Source organism: Plectropomus leopardus, chromosome 2 (assembly GCF_026936395.1).
Source record: "Plectropomus leopardus strain MGB_pleo_1.0 chromosome 2, ASM2693639v1, whole genome shotgun sequence".
NCBI classification, from domain to species: domain Eukaryota; kingdom Metazoa; phylum Chordata; class Actinopteri; order Perciformes; family Serranidae; genus Plectropomus; species Plectropomus leopardus.
The window spans coordinates 23,017,621-23,038,774 of record NC_142177.1 but is presented as its reverse complement, the minus strand read 5'-3'; the positions used below and the strand labels follow the sequence as shown (position 1 = coordinate 23,038,774).

Genomic DNA, 21,154 nt, shown 5'->3' with positions numbered 1-21,154 from the left:
TGTCATCGCATCAAAACTTTGATTAAGGCAGTGGGAAACGCGCAGACCCTGATCACATTTTTGTTCAGCTTCCAGGCTGATTTAAATGTAAATTCATTTTTATTTCAGCTCCTCCCATCTCACGACAGTGTCTTGGTAGAGGAGGAGGGAAGGGAGTTTAAAGGAAGAGGTGCCGATTCTGCCCAGGTAAGCATATTTAGTCTGTGAGTGTTTGAATCTAAAGTAATTTGAATAATTGTGTGAAAGCCAATTTGGTTTAATTGAGCTCTGCTCTTCTGAACACCTGCAACTAGATTAGTGACTGACATTAAGTTGTTTTGCTGCACTGGGTCTCCAAGTGCTGCTCCTGCTGCTTCATAACTCTGGATTTACCTCCAAATTGTAATACAACACCATATGTGCTTTGCAAAAATATGCAACAAGCCTGGCTTGGTGTTTCACAGAGCAGCAGTGAAATATGGCCAAGAAAGGGAAAAATAATACTCGGGCTAATCCATCCTACTCTCCTATGCCTGAGTGCTGTGACAAAGGTGGTTTATTACCATTACCATCAGTGTATGATTATCAATATGTATTAGGGCATCTCGGCATCGAGCAAAGCCCCAACAGGCCATGACAGGACTAAAACAAACTATGTTTCTGCTTCATCGAGGGACAGCATTAAGCAAAGATGCACATCCCCCCTGGCGCTGGCCCAGCACAGCTGAATCTGCCAGAGAAGTTGAATGGGTATTTGTGTTAGCTCAGAGCAACACACACTCTGCCCTGGTGGCCTCTGCAAGCATTTTGTAAGCCTGTGCTGCGCTATGATTTGTGCACCAACAAACTCATAGTGTTCAAAACTACAGTATTTCTGCTTTGTACTTTCTTTATGTATGAAAATAGGTACATCCGTTTCAAACGTAGATGTCACTGCCCTTATACTTCCATGCGTCCTTTATGATGGCATAAATACAGCCAATAGATGGCACTAGAGAGCAGACTCAAAAGTTTCACACAACAACAAAAGTTGTGCAGCTATTATAAACATCCCCACATGTGGAATTCTTCTAATTAATTTCAGTTTATATTACATGTTATTGATATATTGAAGCATTTCTTTGTCTTGCCCTACAGTTGCAGCTCGCTTGAAGTGCACTACACTGCCTCTTCGTTCTCTTGTGGTACTGCTCCCTTTCGTGGTCATCCATAAGAAAATGTGCGCAAATTTATGAAAGCAGAATATGGACAGAAAGCACCGTCCATCGCCGTCAAAACAATGACTTGGTCCCGCCTCTGCATCATACCTCTACTATTCTCCTGCTCATTTGTCAACTATTGTTTATCAATCTTCAGTTGGCAGTGCCACACATAGCACATATGGCGCCCTGGGCAATCTCCCATAATAATTATAATGATAGTATTACTAATAACTATAATCTTAAATATTTATAGTATTTACTTCAAACACAAACAGTAACTTAAGAAACTGACGAATAAACAACTTAGCTAACAAACAATAATGATACATTTTGGCAACCCCCTCTTGTGGCAGTCTAGTCGGCCACCTATATCTCCTATAGGGAGATCCGCCAGATGGTGTCTCAGGCTTAGACCATGATCAAGAGATGGCATAGTTAAGTTTCAACCACCTCCTCTTTGATGCAATGTATATAAACAAGCGCAGAGTGGGGCATTAAGTGCAGATTGTAGTTGCTATTCAGATTGATTCAACTACATACTACTTCATGATCTCAGTCAAAAGAAATAAAAATTGTGATGGTTTGTATTCAAAGACAAATTCAGGCTTTTAGTCTTACCACGCATGTAAGAGATGCTTGAATAAAAAACTGGCTATGTTTCCACATCCTACTTTGAGAACAGTCTCTGGTGAAGTTTATGTGAAGTACAACCACTTAGAGAGACGAGAGATCCAGACATGATTACTACTGTCAGTGCTCAGTAAGACTTACCTTGCCTGAGTGCTCCTTTCCCAGCAGGGAGGACACACCAGTGTCTCGTTCATACTTTTATGCCTCGTCTGCTTCATTGAAATGTTTGTACTGTTGTGTCGTCTTCATCTCTTTGGCTTATTATGACAAATGCTTGGCTTTAGATAACGCTAAATTATAGTTTCCCTAATTAAACATGATATCTATGAGTAAAATTGCAGTGCAAAAGCTAATGCTGGGTTTGCTGATAATCCAAAGTGGCAACGATGTCATTCCCACCGTCTGTGCATTGAAGCTACTGAGGTGGGAAAAACAATGAATGCCTGCAGTTAAATGTCTCTTTAGTTGCTTATGAGCATCTGAAACCTTTTAGAACAGTTTAAATCAACAAATGGTAATGCTATGGTGTGCTGGGGATTTAAAAGCATGTCATGCTGAAAATAACAAACTAACTTGTTTCTTGTAAAAGTAATATTTGTGTGGGGAGCCATGTTCATTAGGCGTCATGCCAGGCTAGAAAACATATTCTCAATTTTGAAGCAGCCCTCTGAAAAAGCTCACAGGGGCATCTTAAAAGCGACTTGTTTTCTTTGACCTTTCATCAGTTTAATAACTTTGTACTTAATGGTTTGTACACTTGTCCTTGTTTATCTTAATGGTCTTCATCTCTTTTCAGACCTCTTTCTCTTTTATTTAATCTGTAAAACATGTTGGGAAAATAGGCTGCTGATTTAGATATTTCATAAATCTGCATTTAAACGATAGTATGATTCTTTTAAGTGGGGTTGTATGGGTTACTTATCCATAGTCAGGATATTACCTACAGTGGGTGCCGGTTGGAGCACCCCCAGTTTGGAGAAGCAGGCTGGAGTCCCACATGGAAGCTAAGTAACGTACTGCTGTGGATGGGAGTCAGCAACAAAATGTATTTTAGCCACCTAAAAAAGTCCCACCAAAAAACCCAAAACAAAACACAATGTTTAAGTATCTACAGTATTTTCACAGCTTTACCTTTCCTTCAGACGGCTTGTCCTGACGGCCTGTCCGTTAACTGCTTCAGTTCCCCATCTATTCTCCTGTCAAAGCTACCAGATTCCATTAATAAAGACTGTAATTTTAGCTCATTGAACAAACCGCTACTTTCATCAGTTCGTTAGTTTGTGCTATTGCATGGCTGTTTCGCTTTTCGTTGTTTTTCTCAGTGGAGTTTAGCTCGAAGAGAGCGATAAAAGGGCTTAATTTTCCTTTTGAAATAAATGTCTGACATTAAGGTAAAGTGGTGACAATAATCCAAATATAGCTTACATTTAAACTGATATTGATTTGGTTAAGCGAGACTTTTTTAGGGGGCTAAAATATGTATTATTGCTGACCACTCCATAGCAGTGAACTGCTTAACATTGATGCCAATCTGTTGCCTGCTTCTCCAAACTGGGGGCAAGCTGACTGACATCTACTGTACAGTATGTAATCCACTGACTTCTGCATACAACCCGACTTCAAAAAATCTGAACTATCCCTTTAACATTTAGACAAATATAGGGTATAGTAAAATGCCAGCATTTCAGATCAGCTTTAGAAGTTGGAGGTGATGCAAGGTGAAATGAAATTAAGTCTGCAAGCCCAACAGGAAAGACATTAAGTGGAGTCAAAGAGTTGTAAAATGTTAAATGGTTGTTTCAGTTTCAATACATTTACACAGATGCAAAGCCTCAAATGGTGCCTAAAATTTGTTCAAGTCTCCCTTCACTTTCATGCCTTAAAGTGGCAGAATGGTGTGGCTAATATTAAGAGGCCTTCAGCAGTAAAATGTTTAAGTCTGTGGTTCTTGTGCAGGACTTTAAGCATTCAACCTTTATTTGAAGATCTTTCTGTGGTCTTTTTGTCTCTGTTTCTCGGATAAACTGAGCGGAAATGTTCTGCGCTTTGAGCACTGTGTGAGCAGTGAGAATGAATTTGGACAGCTGTAAAGACACAGATACTCACATTGTGCCGCGACAGCAAAACTGGATCCAGGAGAGAGGCCACTGAAAAGCCCTCTGTCAGACCTTTCAGTGACAGAGCCGCGCCCACTCTGACAAAGACCAGTCACTCACTTGATCACCTCTGCGATGACATCTGATAATGCTGAGGTGACGTTTAAAGCCTATTACGCAGACAGATAAAGACAGAATGAATGAAAGAATTAAGTAATCACTTCAGGCATCCTCATTTCTTACTGGTTTACAATGCTGATGAATTGGACATTGTGTCTTTCTTGTGATGACTAAGGTATGTGGTCACAGAGCTCAGGAAAACAATTCCTGACTGATGACATTACTTCGATGTCATGAGAATGTTGTTTTTCCTCACTTATTAAAAATATTTATTTGCTTTAAATGCCAAATTCATGGCTTGAGAACACTACAATAAGTGGGTTTTATATTTTTTTGGTCCAGCTGGCACTGAATATATTAAATTGGAAACTAGTTAGTGTACTTCCTGAAATTACCACAGATTTTCATAAGAAGTTAACCCTTAAGGCCCAAACACACCAAATCGACATGAAAGAACTTGTGGCCAAAAAGTTTCACTTGAACACACTGCAAAGACTACAGTCAAAGGCCAACTTTTATGCAGATTCTGCACCTGCGTAAGAGGAAGTAACTCTCAGCAGGCAGCAGTAGCTTGTGTTCGACATTCAAAAAGGGAAACCTGAAGACAGAGGGGTGGATTTAAGATACTCGTTAGCTGGTTACCACATTAACAACACAACACGCTGTTTAAAGAACAAAGTATATTCACTGTGTGCAAGTGAACAATAACACAAACCATGAACCATTTCTGCTAAAGAGCTCAATGGCTAAAAAAGTATTCTTTTCAAGTACAAGAAGTTTGTTTTGATCTCATGCCCTCTTGATTTTAGTCATTTGTTTACTTTTCTCACTTCAGTGATTTTGGTGTGTTCCCCACAGGCTTTTTTTGTGGATTTAACATGCTGAATTGGCAGGCGACAATGGCTGACCTGTACCAACCGCGTGGGACACACTGCAACTATATATTGATCCAGTTATGGTGGTCATAGCAAACTGTAGTCTGTAACCATAGCTCTCTGTTAGCACTGTGCACACACACACAGGGAGTGTTTCTTGCAAAATGGGTCAAGTTGGAGGCAAATTCAAAGAAGTCACCTGGAAACTGTGACATCTGGTGAGTTCTGTGTTCTGAGTTGCAAATAAAGACATTATTGTGAGCAGCACATTTCCTCCAAATGCATTCACTGTTGCACACATTTAAATAATTCTGAATGGGAAAATTAATTAGATTGCCTTGATAGTTAACACAGGCTACAAAAACTTGCAATCCTGAGGATAAAATTGCAGAGCACTTTTAAGCACAATTACAATTCAAGGCTACAGTCAACCATTCATAGATAAAATCTCAGTTTTTCACCCTTTCTTCTTGATCACACATATCTTTGAAAGGGACATAATACTGAGCTGTAGTGGTGATTTGTACATTAAACTTTTATACTTTTTCTATTTTGCAATTACATTTGCTTGCTTACGGCTATATATACACACACGAATACATCTTTTGGCTGAACCAATCACAGTGTGGGTTTTCACTAAGAGTTAGGGGCAGTGGCATCATCAGAGTTGTAGAAATGGCTGAAAATGACTGAAATGACTTTGTTCTGACCTGGTTGTTCTTCAGGTTAATTGTGATGTGCTTAGAAATGGGGGACAGGCTTGTTTGAGTCCAGAAGGAACTGCAGATGAGCGTGAAGTACGTAGGGTACCACCCAGAAAGCACTGCAATTTTCTTTCATCTTAATTTTTCACTCTAGAGAGAGGAGCCCTTTTGTATCTTTTGGTGCAGCAATATAAATCCTCACAAGAATTTTAAATATAAAACTCCTCGCTGTGTTCTGTTGGGTAATTATCTCAACAAATTGTGCATGCAGCTTGCTACTGTGAAAGGCCATGTATGGTAAAAGAAAACTACAGTACCAAAATAATAACAAGGTGGTATTATTCGTGGCATTAAAGTGAAAACGCAGTTCTTTTTCATGTAAAGATGATCTACATGTAAATGTAAACAACAAAAATCCAGAGCAGAAAATGATATTCAGCAGATGACTCAGAATGACTTGGCCACTGGTTTCTGCCATGCACTCTTGTCATCCTGACAAGCATAAGCAGCACTAACATGCATTGTGGGTTATGAGCGGAGACGTCTTTCTAATTGGCTTGCCGCTGTCTGTCCTGATTTACAAGTGTATCGGAGCGGCTTTTTCACAACATGCACATAATTAACAATTGGACATGGCTCCAGCTCACAATTACTTTAGTTCAGTCTCCTGTCTGTATGCCTGCATGTGTGTGTGGGTTTGACTAAAGTTACTTTCCGGTGCACAAACCAGACTCAAGACCAGGACAAAAGCTGTGTCATCATTTCAGAAAGAAATTAATTTTGGGTCAGTGGTCAGGGATCCTAGTCAGGGTTAGGATTAGGCAAGTAGTGGTTTTCTTCAGGAATTGGAAGTAACACGTTACATAATGTCACAAAGTTGTTTTTTTTTTTTTGTATTTGTGCTGTGAGTATTTTAAATAATGCGTTATTTATTTATACTTCTGTTATATTGCATTGTTATATTGGATATTGCATCAAATCACATCCATTACTGAGTAGAAACATGAACTAGTCCTGATATAGAGTGCTCCAGGGAGGATGTTTTTCTGTAGGCTGTCGCAGAAGTTAGCATCGCCTTGGTTCCCGTGTAAAAAAGCCTACGGGAATTCTTCATTGGATTTTGGATTACTGTAGATACTTAAACATTGTGTTCAGAGATATTATCGTCACAAATGAGCACCACCTTTATGATTTATGGGGCCTAAATACAATTGCCAAAAATAAAAAGCTAATGTTAGGTTATAAATGAATACACCACAGTCACATGACTTAACGTTGCCACTACAATAATGCTGTAAAGCTAGTTTCGGTGCAGCTCGATGTGATGACATTCTGTGGTTTCTTTAGCCAACTGTCAGCAACAGCCTGACAAGCTTCAAAGTTTGCGAGCAGGGTATTTACTTACATATTTTATTTAGTAAAACAAAACATGAGTCAAGTCTCTTAAGCTTGTGTTAAGGCTTCTAACCAAAAACTCATGACTCTGACTTTGAGATGAGGGAACCAGAGGTGCTGAAATGCTAATACATTTCCAGGTTTTAGGACTCATTACTTGGGTTCTCTTTCATGGAGTAAGTCACAGTCACATGAATCAATCCTGATAAACGGTTTGAGAATGGAACAGAAAAAAGAAGATAAATCAGCTGCTGCAGCAGAGAATAAACTGCAGGCATTTCTGTGGCTGCAGAGGGACAGAGCAACAGAGAGGTGACACTAATCAGGTGACACTCTGCATGCATGTTATAGGCTACAAGTATTGTGTTAGAGCCTAAACCTGCATTTATGTGGTCCTGGAAATATTGGAGAAAAAAAAGTTTTGGACTTTCATTCAATTCAATTCAATTCAATTCATATGAGCACCCTCTAAAGTCAGAACAACAACTTCGAAAGTCAGTGAAAATCTAATTTCGTGAGTTGCTGAGTTGACAAGAGCAAGATCCTAAAATCCTCCCCCAGATTTGTTTAAAAGAAAAAAGAAAAAAACTGATAAAATGAATAAAAGCACAAAAGTTGTTTGATATTCTATATTTACCATTGTTTGTTCATTCATTTAATTACGATATAATACATAATTATTGTTCACTATTTATTAATTTTGTATATTTTATTTTATCTTTCCTGTTTAATATTACATTTTCATTCAGAACTTACATTTAGAAGCACTCTCTTTGTATTAAATGACAAATCTGAAAGATGTTTACATTGTTTAACTATACTGTTTGGCAATATCTTTGCACTCCCACATGAAATTTTAATACAGTATTAGGTTTTAATCGTTAGTTGCTGTCCTTTTAGATAAATCCTGATCAGTTAGAGCAATAATTTAAAAGCATTTGTCAGGTAAAGCAATATTTTACAAAATCATTTTGTAATATTAAGTGTTATCAGTGTGTTGTTTGAACGCTCCGAGCAACACAACACATCTTCTTTGTGGTGTCCGTGTTATATCGACATTATGAGGTAAAGCTCTTGAACACACCACAGAAAAATGGCACCATCCGAGGAGCACCTGAATGCAGCACAAATGTTTGCTAATTACTAGCCAAGCGACATGGCAAGAAGGAGCGTATGGGCTAGCAGTACATACGGCTAGCATTATTTAACCTCTGTATAGTTTAACAAAGTTAACAATACTACTACTACTACTTTAATTATCTGCTAATTTACTGCTCAACCTGGCAAGCACGTCGAGAGACGCCAGTAAAACACACCTGTGATGTGTGACGCAGGTGAAGATTAGCCTGTCTGGAGCTAACATGCTAAGTGTGTCCGTTACGCCATAAAACACACCTGCCATGTGTGACGCAGTTGCAGATTAGCTTGTTTCCAGCTAGCGGGACTTCTGTATGAGGTGTGAGGACTTTCTAGTGTTTTTGACAATATTTGCTGATGTGAAATGCAGCTCAACATGTTTGAACACTGGAAGAGTGGACTGGTTATATTTACCTCAAAATGAAGAAGAAACGAAGCTGAATGAAGAGCAGACTGTGGAGGACTTCAGGTGCAGGAGGCTCACAGAGTGACTCAGAGAGGTGAGTGCAACAACACGCTCACTGTTGCACTCTTCGGATGAACATGTTAAAAACGTGTCTGAAAATAGTGCAGCATTTCCTTTGCTGTAATATGAGTTTGAGGCTGCAGCTGCTGTCAAGTTTTTATTGCTTTATTCTGCTGTTGGTTTAGAAATAAGTGTATGGTCATTTATTTTGTGTAGCCTAATATTGTTCTTTACTGCCATAGCCCATTGACTTTTATTTATTGTTGGTCATTTTTGTCTGAGTTTTGGCTCTTGTCTGGTTGATTCTAGTTAGGCTTAAGTGAATGATAATCAGTTGCAAAGTGCCTTTGGTTTTAACACAAGGGGTCAAGTTGACGATGTTGTTCCACTAGTGTCTACCTTGGTATTTAAAGGAACTGTGTGCAAGATTTAGGGGAATTTTTCTGGCATCTAGCAGCGAGGACTGCAAATTGAAACCAGCAGAAACCTCCTGGTTAGAGTTATTTCACTGTCTGCTGTTCTGGATGTTTTTACCAGAGGCTGAGCAGAGGTCTCTTCTTCGCCAAAACAAATGAACCAGGTGACTAAAACTGGTCAAAACACTGAATAAAGCAGTGTCATGTCGCTTGAAAACACACATGGCCCTGTCGACAGGCAGTGTTCAGTTTGTCTGATTTGGGCTTCTGTATAAAGCTGGGAGTGCAACATGACAATCTCAGTCGATGAGGACCCGCTCCCTACACAGATATATATGATTCATTCTAAGGTAACAAAGACACAAAGTTTCTTATTTTCAGGTGATCATAATCTAAAGATAATGTATTATTATACTTCATTTCTGCAAAAATATTCTTCTAAATTCAAACACAGCAATTTTACTCAGAGTACATTTTAACTTAACTGCTTTTCATGTTTACTTAAGTTTATTTTCCACACAAATTGAGTCTTTTAATTTAACTTGTGTAAAATTCTTTTACAGTAACTACTTTTTCTTAAGTACAATATTTTAGTACTCTCTTCAATCAAAACTTTTTTTTAAAGGGTTAGGGTAAATCTCCAGGAAATTAATGTAAGTCAATGTAAATTCCCCTGAAGCGACGAAAGTAAAAGTTTGTGTGAAAGGGACAAAGGGTCTTTACTTTAATTGTTTCACATTATTATTGGATGGTAAATGATAAATTAAGGGATGAGCTGTATTCAAATGTTGTGGCTTGACAAAGTGAAATCAATTTTGATTTCTTTATGTATTGCAGGGTAATTTAATCCGTAAATATACATATTTATCTTGATATTTATCACATTTTATCTATCTATCTATCTATCTATCTATCTATCTCTGACGTAGTGCAGCCTTGGTCTTTTACTGTTAAAGAAACAAGGCCCTAGTGAGGCACATCTACCAAGATGTGAAGTAATAACACATTGACAATTCTGCTGACTCAGCACACACCCACTGAGGCATTGAGAAAAAGAAAAAAAACTTGAGCAGTGCAACAGATTAAAAAAAAAAAAAATCCTGTGCCTAGTCCGAGAGGGGAAGTTTTCCATTTTATTTTCATTTTCATTATCTGTCTGGTGAAAGTATAAATGCCAGGAGGATTAGAGAAATTACATGGGCTCTCGCCTCTCCTGGCCTGGTGCTTATCCTCCTCTCTGCTCATCTCTCTCTCTCATTCTGTCTTTTTTCATCCGTTACTCCCCTACCTTCTTTGCCTTGCTCCCTCTGTTTACCCACCATCTTTCCTACTCCAATGTCCCTTTTCTCTCTTCTTTGCCTGTCTCTATCGATCTCTGGATGTCATAGCTACTCTGTCACCCCATTCACCTCGCTCCCCTGTGACTTACCCCTTTTTTTATTTTTCCGACCCCTAACATCGTTTTCAGCCATGCCGCTGCTTCTCCTCTCTTTTTGTGAGTATGTCGCTCTCACCATCCCGCTGGAACTCCCCACGGGGTTCACAGTGGGTCAGCATGACTGGTTCTGGCTCCCATGGGTCCTGCTGGCCGGCAAGTTCTCAGCAAAAAGAAGTGTCTTAAGAAGGCCCCCCCCTAATCCTTAAGATCTATTACAGATAACAGCGCTGACACAGGCGACAGAGATTAGAGGGGGCAGATACTGACTGTATTGATTGGCCTTCTCATCTCGAGGCCAGCCCAGCAGCTTGCTCGTGTAATAGCATGCTGTAATGAAATTCAGCCAGTACGTCAGAGCCAGCAGCTCTAAATGCATAAAGACTGGACTGATCTGAGGTATACTGGTGATACTGTAAAGCCACACAGTGAGGGAAGGGGACAGAGTGCCCGCTGGTATATCATTTTAAGTGGAGGCTTCACCTCCCTAAATATATGCTGGCCCACAGTTGCCCAAATCTGCTGAGAGTGAAAACCACTCTGGACCCGAGAATGATTTTTTTTTTTTTAATGTAGTGTCATGAACTTGTGTTTTAGTGAGCCATTTGTTAGGCATTTTTGTTTGGCAGTCACATTTAGTCATGATTTTGGAGCCAAAAAACAAAAACCAGCTGGACCACTCACTTTGCAGTCCATTTCTAGAGGTTATGAGGCCAAATTCATTTTGTGCTTAGCTCAAAAAGATGCGAGCCAATTTTTTTCCTTTTTAGAATTTGATAAATGTTTGAAGTGCCCATGGCTCATTAGGCTGGTACTTTAAAATTAGGATCGGTATGAAACTCTAATTAAACTGATACTTGGCCATCGTGACGGAATTAAAGCAGCCATGTCTGTGCATGTAATGTTTTGCTGTCTTGAAGTGGTGCGTAGAGGAAAAGTCGATGGTTATTTCACTTTTCAACAAATACTTCTAAGTCTGAATGTATATGAATTCTTGCCATAATGACAAAAACTGAGCTGCTGTGAATCCATACAGTTGGATTTTGCACATTTACCCCCCTGCAGTAAAAGAAATTTCATTTAGTTCTCCCTTTTGCAGTCAAGCATTTCAAAGTAATTTTAGAATTTTCTGTTTATTTGTCATCGTTAGTGAATTATTTAATGACAGTTACCAGGCTGGCTGAGTCCAGGTAGCAGAAAGGAGAGACAATTAACTCAAAATATACACATAACAGCATAATAAGAGCTACGTAAACTGGAGGAAACCATCTTTTGGCAAAAAAAAAAAAAATGATGTGTAGTTCCACTAACATGAAGGGGGCAGGGATTATTGACCTATACTGCAGAGAGCCACTAGATCAAGATGTTTTGGATTCTTTTTTGGGGAGCTGTCATGTCGTCCATCTTCATATACAGGCAGGTTTTGGCTCAGAAATAAGTGAGCTGAAGTGGAAATGTTCAGATAACATTATAGTTTGGGTTAAAATGACTTAATTAAGGTTAGCTGACCATCGTTTCAGTGGTTACTGCAATAAACACATAGTTACGTTCAGGGAACAATTGTGGTCATGCTTCATTTAAGGATCACCTTAAACTAGACTAAAAAAAGCCCACTAAAAGCCAGGGAGATTTTACAAACAAGACTAAGGACCTTTTGAGCACTGACTGCACGTGTATGGTGTCTGAAGGCTGTTAATTGGATGTTTTTTTTTAAAGTTTGTTGCTTGTGTGTGAATTTTTATGCTGTTTGCTTTAACTTTTGTTGTGTTTTTAGTCTATTTGTTCTTTTGTGTAAAATTCTTCATACTGCTGTCTTGACCAGGACTATCTTGAAAAAGAGATTGTAAATATCAATTGGACTCTTCCTGGTTAAACAGAGGTTAAATAAAAACAACAACAACAAAAAAACAATGCTGACTGTCAGTTAGAGACAGAAAATGAGCAGTTTTCTCTGATATAAAAGTCAGATGTTTTCTTTACCCAGTCATCCAGCGTTACATCCTCTCAACAGGATTTAGTTGTTCGATAATACCTGGCTGACTCCTTTACTTAGAACCACACACAATTATCTAAACTGACCAATATTAAATCTGTAAGTACCATTTTAACCTGTTAAATGTTCTAAAGTCGGGTAAGTAATTAGCTGCTTAGCCTGCAAACTGACATTAATGGTTGTTTGTTTGTTTAGTTTCTCATTCAACAGCCCAAAGTACAGGAAAAGACATTTGTCCTTGTTTGTTAAGTATGAAGGAGACATTAGCTTGAAAGATAATGTGGGTTGTTGTTTAAGCCTCTGGTGTAGCAAGCTGCTGTCTGGCTGTTACTGTGACCACCTGCTTATGATAGAATGGTCACGTTACTGCTCTATGCAAATACAATGAAATGATTTATTTGGCTGTATTTGTAGCAGAACAGACAACACCCTGAATCTGTTTTATGCAAACATAGGGGCTGTCACCCCCCCAAAAAAACCTCACAGAGAAAATATGTATGCAGTAGCTAAAAAGAAACATTTTATTTCACTTCAGTTGAACTTGAGCCACAAAAAGTCACATGAAGATTATTATATTAAGATTAAATATTATTTTGGTGCCGTTTACATGCACGCCTCTGCCAGAAAAAAGGCTCTTATAAGCAAGCATTATGGGCGCCAAAGTAGGATTATCTTTTAGGGGCATTTTTCTCTTTATTGATAGGACAGCTTAAAATGTGCACGGTGGAAGAGAGGCCCATATGGGGTGCACACTCTAACAGGTGAGCTACAAGTCTCCACCAAGGTAGGGGGTTTTATATAGAAATAAATTGGCCAACGTATTTATGTTCCTCATCTATTTTGTCCATTCATGAAATACTGAAATGGCTTGAAATGCATTACTTTCAGTGTGTTGGCTCTGTTTTGATGGACTTTCCTGGCACTGTCAAGCAGGGCAGGTGCAACACAACAAGCTACATTTGTCAGTAGCTGAATACAGAGAACATCTCCAGCAACGATGAATATACACAGATGGACAGAGGACAGTGCTCATAGTTGTGTTATTCTGAAATCTGGAACATTTTGCTTTTGCAGTTTTAGGTATTTTTGTATGACATACTAGATATGATATGTTACGTGCAACCGGTTACACTAAGAACTCAGACTAAGGCCATGTCCATACGGAGACAAGTTTAGGTGTATCTGCAAAAGCTTTTTATAGTATGGACGTTTTGTCCACATGGAACCGGCGTTTTGGGAGCCAGAATACGCTAATTTTTGAAACCGGGTCCTAGTGTGAACAAATCTGAACACACCACCCTCGCATTTCTGTGTTTACAACCCATATGCATCTTTCCTGAACCGATGATGCCGTAGCCCTACCTCTCCCTTAACCCGCATACGCTAACCTGCCAACAACAACATCAACAATAGCGGATTACAGTGTTGTGTTTGTGCTGCAGAAGCTACTGAGTGTAATATGGCTTTTACAGCAGAACTCCTGCCACACACAAATGTCTCTTTTCTTCGCCATCTTCTTCTTTGTGTGTTTGTTTACATCGCACGAGTTTTATGCGCATGCTCCATGTCTTATTCTCTGTTTTTGGTGTATTTCTGTGCCAGCATTACAGCACCACTTACAGGCCTGGCATATATACTACGGCATTTTCAGTGGTTTTGTGTGGACACACACATATCTTGAGACGATTCTGTGTTTATGGAAAACGTTTTTAAAACGAAAAAGAAATAGATCAGTTCCATCTCCATGTGAGCATGGCCGAAAGGTCACACAATTTATTGGTTTGGCTGATTAATTAGCCCTGATAGGTTGTTTTACAAACTATGGTTATCAGCTGAGCTTGCCTCTGGTAGTGGCAGATGGCTGCATGGCCTTCACTAGTCATGCAGAGATGTGTATGAAGAGGTGAGGGTTGCTTTAAAGTGAGCAAAAAGGAGCTAGTCAGTGGGTACAGCTCCAATGATATTTGGTCTCTTCTGCTGTGTGATTGTGTCTCAGCATATTGTTCTTCATTTAAACATGTATTTACATGAGTCTTCTTTTTGCCTGGACTACAACAGCGGGTCTGGTACTGCAGCGCTATAGCAAAAGTCCATGAGCCTGTGACTGAGTGAATGTCGCTACTTTTTTTTTATACTAAAAGCCAATGTTTGAAATGAAAAGCCCTCTAGCGTTTCATACCCAGTCTTGTTATTATTCGTTTTTTCAAATTATGTTTTTGTCTATTTGTTCATTGAATAAACAGAACAAACATTCATTAGCACCATCCCAACCATCCTGCATAACAGAACTCTGTCAGTAAATGGAGAAACTTCGACAAACTATTATCGAATGTAAATAAGCAAGTGGTTAGATAAGCGTAATCGAAAAAATCCTAACAAAATTAAATATATGGAAATTTAAAAGAAATAACGTAATCATAGTAATAAATAATAATGATACTGATAATAATAATAATAATAATAATAATAATAATAATAATAATAATAATAATAATAATAAATTAACATATACACACATACATGTACACAGATGCTTACACTCTAACACATATATAGCAAAAACCATATATAAGTAGAAATCAGGACAAAACAGTCATCCTCCTTCTCTCTCTTCCTGTTATTGTCCTTGTGTTCGATGTTTTTTTTAATGAATCTTGAAGAAAGTATTTTGAAGAAACATATTTCCATCATTCTACAGTCTTGTTTCAAATTAAATTTGAGTTTTTTAAAAAATGTTACTTTATTTACCAATTACAAAATACTCAAAATTAATTAAAATACTTATTTCAGATTACTGTTTTCATCAAGGTAATGTTGCTGTGAACCTGAGAATCTCAGGTTGACTTTGAGGAAACGTAATGGTTTAAAAATAAAGATGACTCCCACCAAGACAGCTTATTTTATGTTTAGTTCCAGATTAATATATTACTTTAAGTTTGATTTTCTAGATGTGCATTCTTGGTTTGGCTTTTTCCTGTTCTAAATTATCAATATTTTAGCAGCCTTCAAAAAATCCAATATCGGTTGACCTTTGACTCAGACTTTGGTTCTCAGTCTTGGATGTATGACAGTGCAGTTGTGGTATGTAAGTGATGCTTGAATCAGCAGTGGTGCTCTACAACCTCTTGATGTACCTAATACTATACTACAAGTGCATCTCAGTGTGGTTTATTTGATTTGGAGAATTGCTGCTTTTGCATTTGCTTTTCAAATATTAAAGAAGATTGAAACTGACAGATCCCTAAGAGAAAAAATACATATTCAAATAGATCACAATTTTCTACATCTGCCTTCTGTTTGCCTTTCTTCCTCTCTTTACAGTACAGCACTGATATTTTTTCATTTAACTGTAATAGCTCTGCACGTCTCTGGCTCCACTAGTGCCGTTTACCTAGAATAGAAAAAAAGCGTATTTGCATTCATCCTGATATATGATCGTAGCAACGAAGATACTATTTTCAAGTGCTTGCAATCCTTCACTGAGATTAGCATTACATGTTGAAAACATGTGACAGTTGTGTTTAGAATAGCACTGTCTAAAATCTATTATCTATTTTCGAGGCTTATCACATGTGGCCCTAGTTACACTTGTTTCAGCCTCTTTCTCACGCACTACTCCTCCTCCTTAGGCCACCATGCTTGGAAGAAGCAGCAGCCCCTCTGTCCCCTGGGTTTAGCTTGATGCAATAGATTGCCAACAACATGCAATAGCTACAAGGCCTCTGCTAATCACACTATTGATCCTGTAATTCCACCCATTTGAAACTCTTTACCTCGGTGGGCGGTATCAATGAATAAAGTCCAAGACTCCGATTCTTCCCCCGTTCGCTGAGGCACCTGGTGTCTCTGGGGAGGTGATTGAGACCTGTGTGCCTTCTCCACATCACAGCCTTGCTCTCTTTTTAGTATTCAGCCGCCACAGACTCCACAGGAAAGTCTGCCGCGCTGAGAACAAACGCAAATGGAGAATGGCTGATCGACCTCCTTCCCTTTGACTGCTTCTTTGTGAGACTGTTGTGTGTTGAGCTGTGTTTGTGCTGTGTTGTTTTTTTTTTTGTTGTTGTTGTGCAAGTAAAGATTGTCACATCAGTGCAAAGATCTGAGATCCAAGAGGGGAGAAGCCTTAGAATGTGAACTCTTATGGAATATCAATAGGCAGAGTAATGGCCTGGTTTTGGAGATGGCAGTGAAGGCTTTGGTCCATAGCATATCATTTCAAAAGCCGGTGCCAACGGTACAAAAACACAACAACACATCTGATAGTCCCAACAGCTACCTTGTGATTACACAACGTCCCCAAGTAGTTAGTTAAGTCTGTCATCTTGTCAGTGAATTAGATTAACTGTGACAGACCTCCTTGACAATAATTATACTTTACGATGACAGGAGCAAACTCAGCAATGCGTGCCCTCCTAAGAAAAACCAGGCTGAAATTTACGACATTGCTCTGCACGTGCACTCTGCAATAACGCAGATGGCGCGAGGCAGCTAATGGTGGGTTTAATTTTTCTCAGCACTTTGCATCATATAATTGACCCTTTTACTCTAGATCTGCGAGGAGATGAGCTTGAAGTCCCCGAGTCTTAATGTAATGTTTTGTATGCCTTTTAATTAGACAAGCAGCATTAAAGAGAGAGAGAGGAGGAGGGAGTTGGGGGAGGTGGGAAGGAAACATATTGTGGTGAGACATGCCAAGTCACTTATACTTGTTTACATATTGTCCTTGAGTAGATGTAGGTCTGAGGGCAGGCATTTTAGAAAGACATAGACATAATGAGGAGGTGAGGGAGAGTGTGGAAAACAAACACAGAAAAGAACTGGAACGGGAAGGGACACAGAAAGAGAAACAGAGAGGTAGAGAGTTGAGGATTACAGAAATAAGAATAACAGGAGAGGAAGAACAGGATTTACATAAAGTGTAGTTCTCGAATGGATTTACTGGAAAAAAGACTATAACTGATGGATTTGGGAGAGTGTATCAGTGATTCTGGGAATACGTAGGTGAGCTCTGTATAATGTTGATGCAGGGATAAAAGTATTACATGAAATAGGCTAAAGTACTGTAGGCAGAGAAGAGCAGATGAAGTGGTGTCATTTGGAACGGGATAGAAGAGAATCGGCAGAACTAGAAATATGGTTTCCTCTCTCACTCCAAAAGTAAGAGCTGAAAAGAACCAGTGGACACGTGATAGCTAGGAAAGATTTTAAATACAACAGCTCAGGCAAAAAATGGCGGATAAGAGTATATGGCAGGAGTGTATCTTACCTTCTTTAGTGGATAGTTCTGGTTTACAACTTGGGTCTAGAACTGGCCATTGTGCCTGTTTGGATTGTGTCCAAGTGGCAACTTCCTAGGCTGGAAAATGAAGCCAATGCGACTGAGGTCTGAGATCCGTAGCACTCTCCAAGGTGTGTGTGTGTGTGTGTGTGTGTGTGTGTGTGTAAAAGAGAGAGAGACAGAGATAGAGAGAGGGGAAGAGAAGGTGGAAGCAATGTCGCTATAGGCCTAGGTATTAATAACTTACTCAAAATCACTTTTTTTTACCTGCCTGCTGGAACCTGTGATATTTTTAAAACCACCAGTAAAAAAAAAAGAGAAGAATAAAAGCAGCAGTCAGCCAGGCAGATGTGAACATATTTTGATCAGTAACAACGTCGTCACGTCATCGTCATGATGACAGTGACAAAGGTGCTGCTAAAAAGGGCACCCTTTCCCCCACCTGTCAGCCTACAGTTTATCTGGTAGATAGCATTAGGACCACAGCAGGCCTGTGTTGGTGTGAACTGGGGGCTATTTAATAGCAATGTCAGGCCTAGTGGTCAATAACTGACAGCCATTGTGTCAATGGACGATTGCCATTGGCCCAGCCCTAGTTCCTATCTGTTATGATTACATTATACTCACCAGGTATTTGCTATGATCTGGGAACACATTGCTACTATGAAGTTTAATGGGGCAAAAAACACAAGTAGCCTGATGACCACACATGTTGTAAACAAGCCAACAATTTAGCCAGATTGCTTAAACCATATCTAAAATACTTTTGGATAATAACAGAGGTTAAAATTTGACATTTTAGGAAACATGCTCATTCAGAGCCAGTAGAGACTTCAAGACATTACTGATCTTACTGGTCTACTGATGACTTCAATACATTACTAGTCTGGCACATGAGCCTTCTGTGGATGCTGAACTGTTGTGTTTAAACTGAGGGTTTTGTACGGCTTAAACAAACAAGCATGTTAATTAGTGAGCTTTAGATGTGCTGATAGGTGGATTTTGATATGGTTGGACAGACATAGGATAGCTGTGTCTCCCTGCTTCTTGTCATTGTGCTAAGTTAAGCTAACTAGCTGTTTGCTGTAGCTTCAGATTTGACCATCTAGATACAGATCTTCTCATCTAACTCTCAGCAAAAAAGCATGTAACAGAAAAGCAACGACATCTCCAAAAATGTCACTTTTCCCATTTACTGGTAAACAGTAATCCCTTGTTACTTACAGCATATACTAGGTCAAAGGCAATTTGGGTGATAGTTTTATAATTCACCCTGTTTGCTCTTTTGAATGCTAACCAGACAGGCTGACTGTCTGACTTTCCTTTTTTTGTTGCCACGTTTCCAGATGTCAGTGGAGTGTTATCATTACAGGTAGAAAGGATGGCAAAAAACTAAGAAAATTTGAACCCACGTAGTAATAAAATGGAATTATCCTTTGAGAAATCTAAAATGTCAAATAGAGTTAAAAATGGACCAAGAACGAAAAGAAAATGAAGAGAGTGATTTGCATTGTCTGTTCATGCGGTAAATGTCACATTCAGGCATTTAGCCTACACAGGTGACAGCAAGGCAGTGCAGTCACACCTGTTTCCCAAGGTCATGAAAGTTTACACCTCATTTTATGGATTTATGCCAAACCAACTGTAACAGCTCCTTCTGCTTTTCTTGACAGTGTGTTGTTGACAGATTGGAGCTCCATGACAACATTTTCTCTGTACTTTATACAGAGCCTTCAGCCGACTCTTCATCCATCCGGCTATTATTAGCCTCTGAAACTCACATGGACCTCTGGACGATGAGGGATTGTCATTGTTCAATCTCTCACTCTGTGGCTCATGTGCCGCTTCCTTTTCATTATGGTCCAAAGAGATAATACCACTCAACAAACCCTAACTGCCCATCCCTTCATTTGCTCTCATCATTATCGAAAGTATAGTGATTGTGCTGCTGAGGCCCCCCTCCCTTCGTTGCCCTCCACTCACCCTCTTTCTCTGTCATAAGAGGCCCTCTTTGCACTCAGCCACAAGCCATTAAAGTTGTCCCACAGCAATAAGCCTTTGTCTGTGTGACCAAACAGTTGATGCTTGATAAGCGTAATCCTGGCCTGTGTTTTAGTCCTCTGAATGGTGCTGTGTGGGCTGCGAGGCCCTTCACAAAGCAGCTAGCACTAAATTGCTCACTCTTGCTTGCCTTTTGTCTCTGGATTTGTGAAACACTTTGAGCCGCTTTCACAGTTCTGAGGGCGATGGCCTCTGTGGGATGGAGTTTACCGAGGGTAGTGTTTTGTAGCCGTACTGGACGCACATGATCAGAATATGGCCCAGTTCCCATTTCTCTGCTCATTGCAAAAGTTGAATCATGGTCTTGTTTTGCTATATATTTTTAAAATGCAGTCTGTGTACAGTTCATGAGCTTAACGTTTTATAACAGTATGCATCACAACATGTTACATGGCAAAAATAAGTCTTTTGTGTACAATCTTGCTTGATGAGCTAGTTTGTGTTTGACAAAAAAAGGAGTACAGACAGAGAGGCTTCAGAGAACATTTTTAGAATTAAAATGAAGTCATTAGGCTTCATCTACGGAAACCATCTTTTGAGGGATGAAGTCTGTCTATTATATATGCTCTCTGCTTTCATACCTGATTGTACAAAAGGTGCAAGTTTCTCAAGCAAAAAGGCTGTCGCCCTTTTTCCCAGCTTTCTTCTTTCAGATGGTCGTCAGAGTGAATTTAACACCTAAAAAAGTGTAAACATATGTCTTTCTGTCACAGCTTTTATCTCCTAGCATGAGTATGGTCACCCACATCCAACTAGCTTAAGCCACAATCCCATTAATTGCATTAGTGCTCCGAGGGGAAGCAGCCAAGTTGGATTAATTGGCCTGCACTATGCAAAGCAGGCACAGTGTAACAGGAATTCAATACCAGGGTGCGCTGATGAGTGATTACAAAAACATTTCACTGCCTGCCCAAAGTTTAGTCAGAAATTATCTCATGGTAAGAGTTCTCCTCTTTGTCCTAGTCCTGTAGACACTCTTTTGTTTCTCTATTAATTGACTCTGTCTCCAGTTGACAATGGCTGAAATGCCAGTGCCTTGTTTTCACTCCGTCTGAGATGTCAAAGATTTCAGCATTCCTCGCCATCACTCACTTCGCATTTGTGCAGAGTGGAGCCCAGCTAATGCGTCCTATATGTCCCCTCTGGGCTCCCATACATCAGCCCTTGACCTACAGGAGAGGTTCAGGAAGGATCATTTATTATTGAAATGTCTATAGGGGTGGGGTGAGGTGGGGATTCTTATAAGACATTTCTTTTTTTACTGAATGCAGTGTATCTGCAGCAGGACATTTGGGTTAACGTGGCTGTCAAAGATCCTTTACACAGAGAAACCCACTGTGGAAAATGAGAGGATGGCGGCCCACCAT

The 21,154-nt window shown here is 39.4% G+C and overlaps 1 protein-coding gene across 1 annotated transcript in view; it reads left to right on the top strand.

Moving 5' to 3' along the window:
• Positions 1 to 8,212: 8,212 nt before the first annotated feature.
• cdh22 (cadherin 22) overlaps positions 8,213 to 21,154 on the top strand; it is a 315,121-nt gene continuing 302,179 nt past the window's right edge. The window contains exon 1 of the mRNA XM_042495051.2: positions 8,213 to 8,638. The gene's annotated coding sequence lies outside the window, so the exon portion shown is untranslated. The remainder of the gene's footprint in view (positions 8,639 to 21,154) is intronic.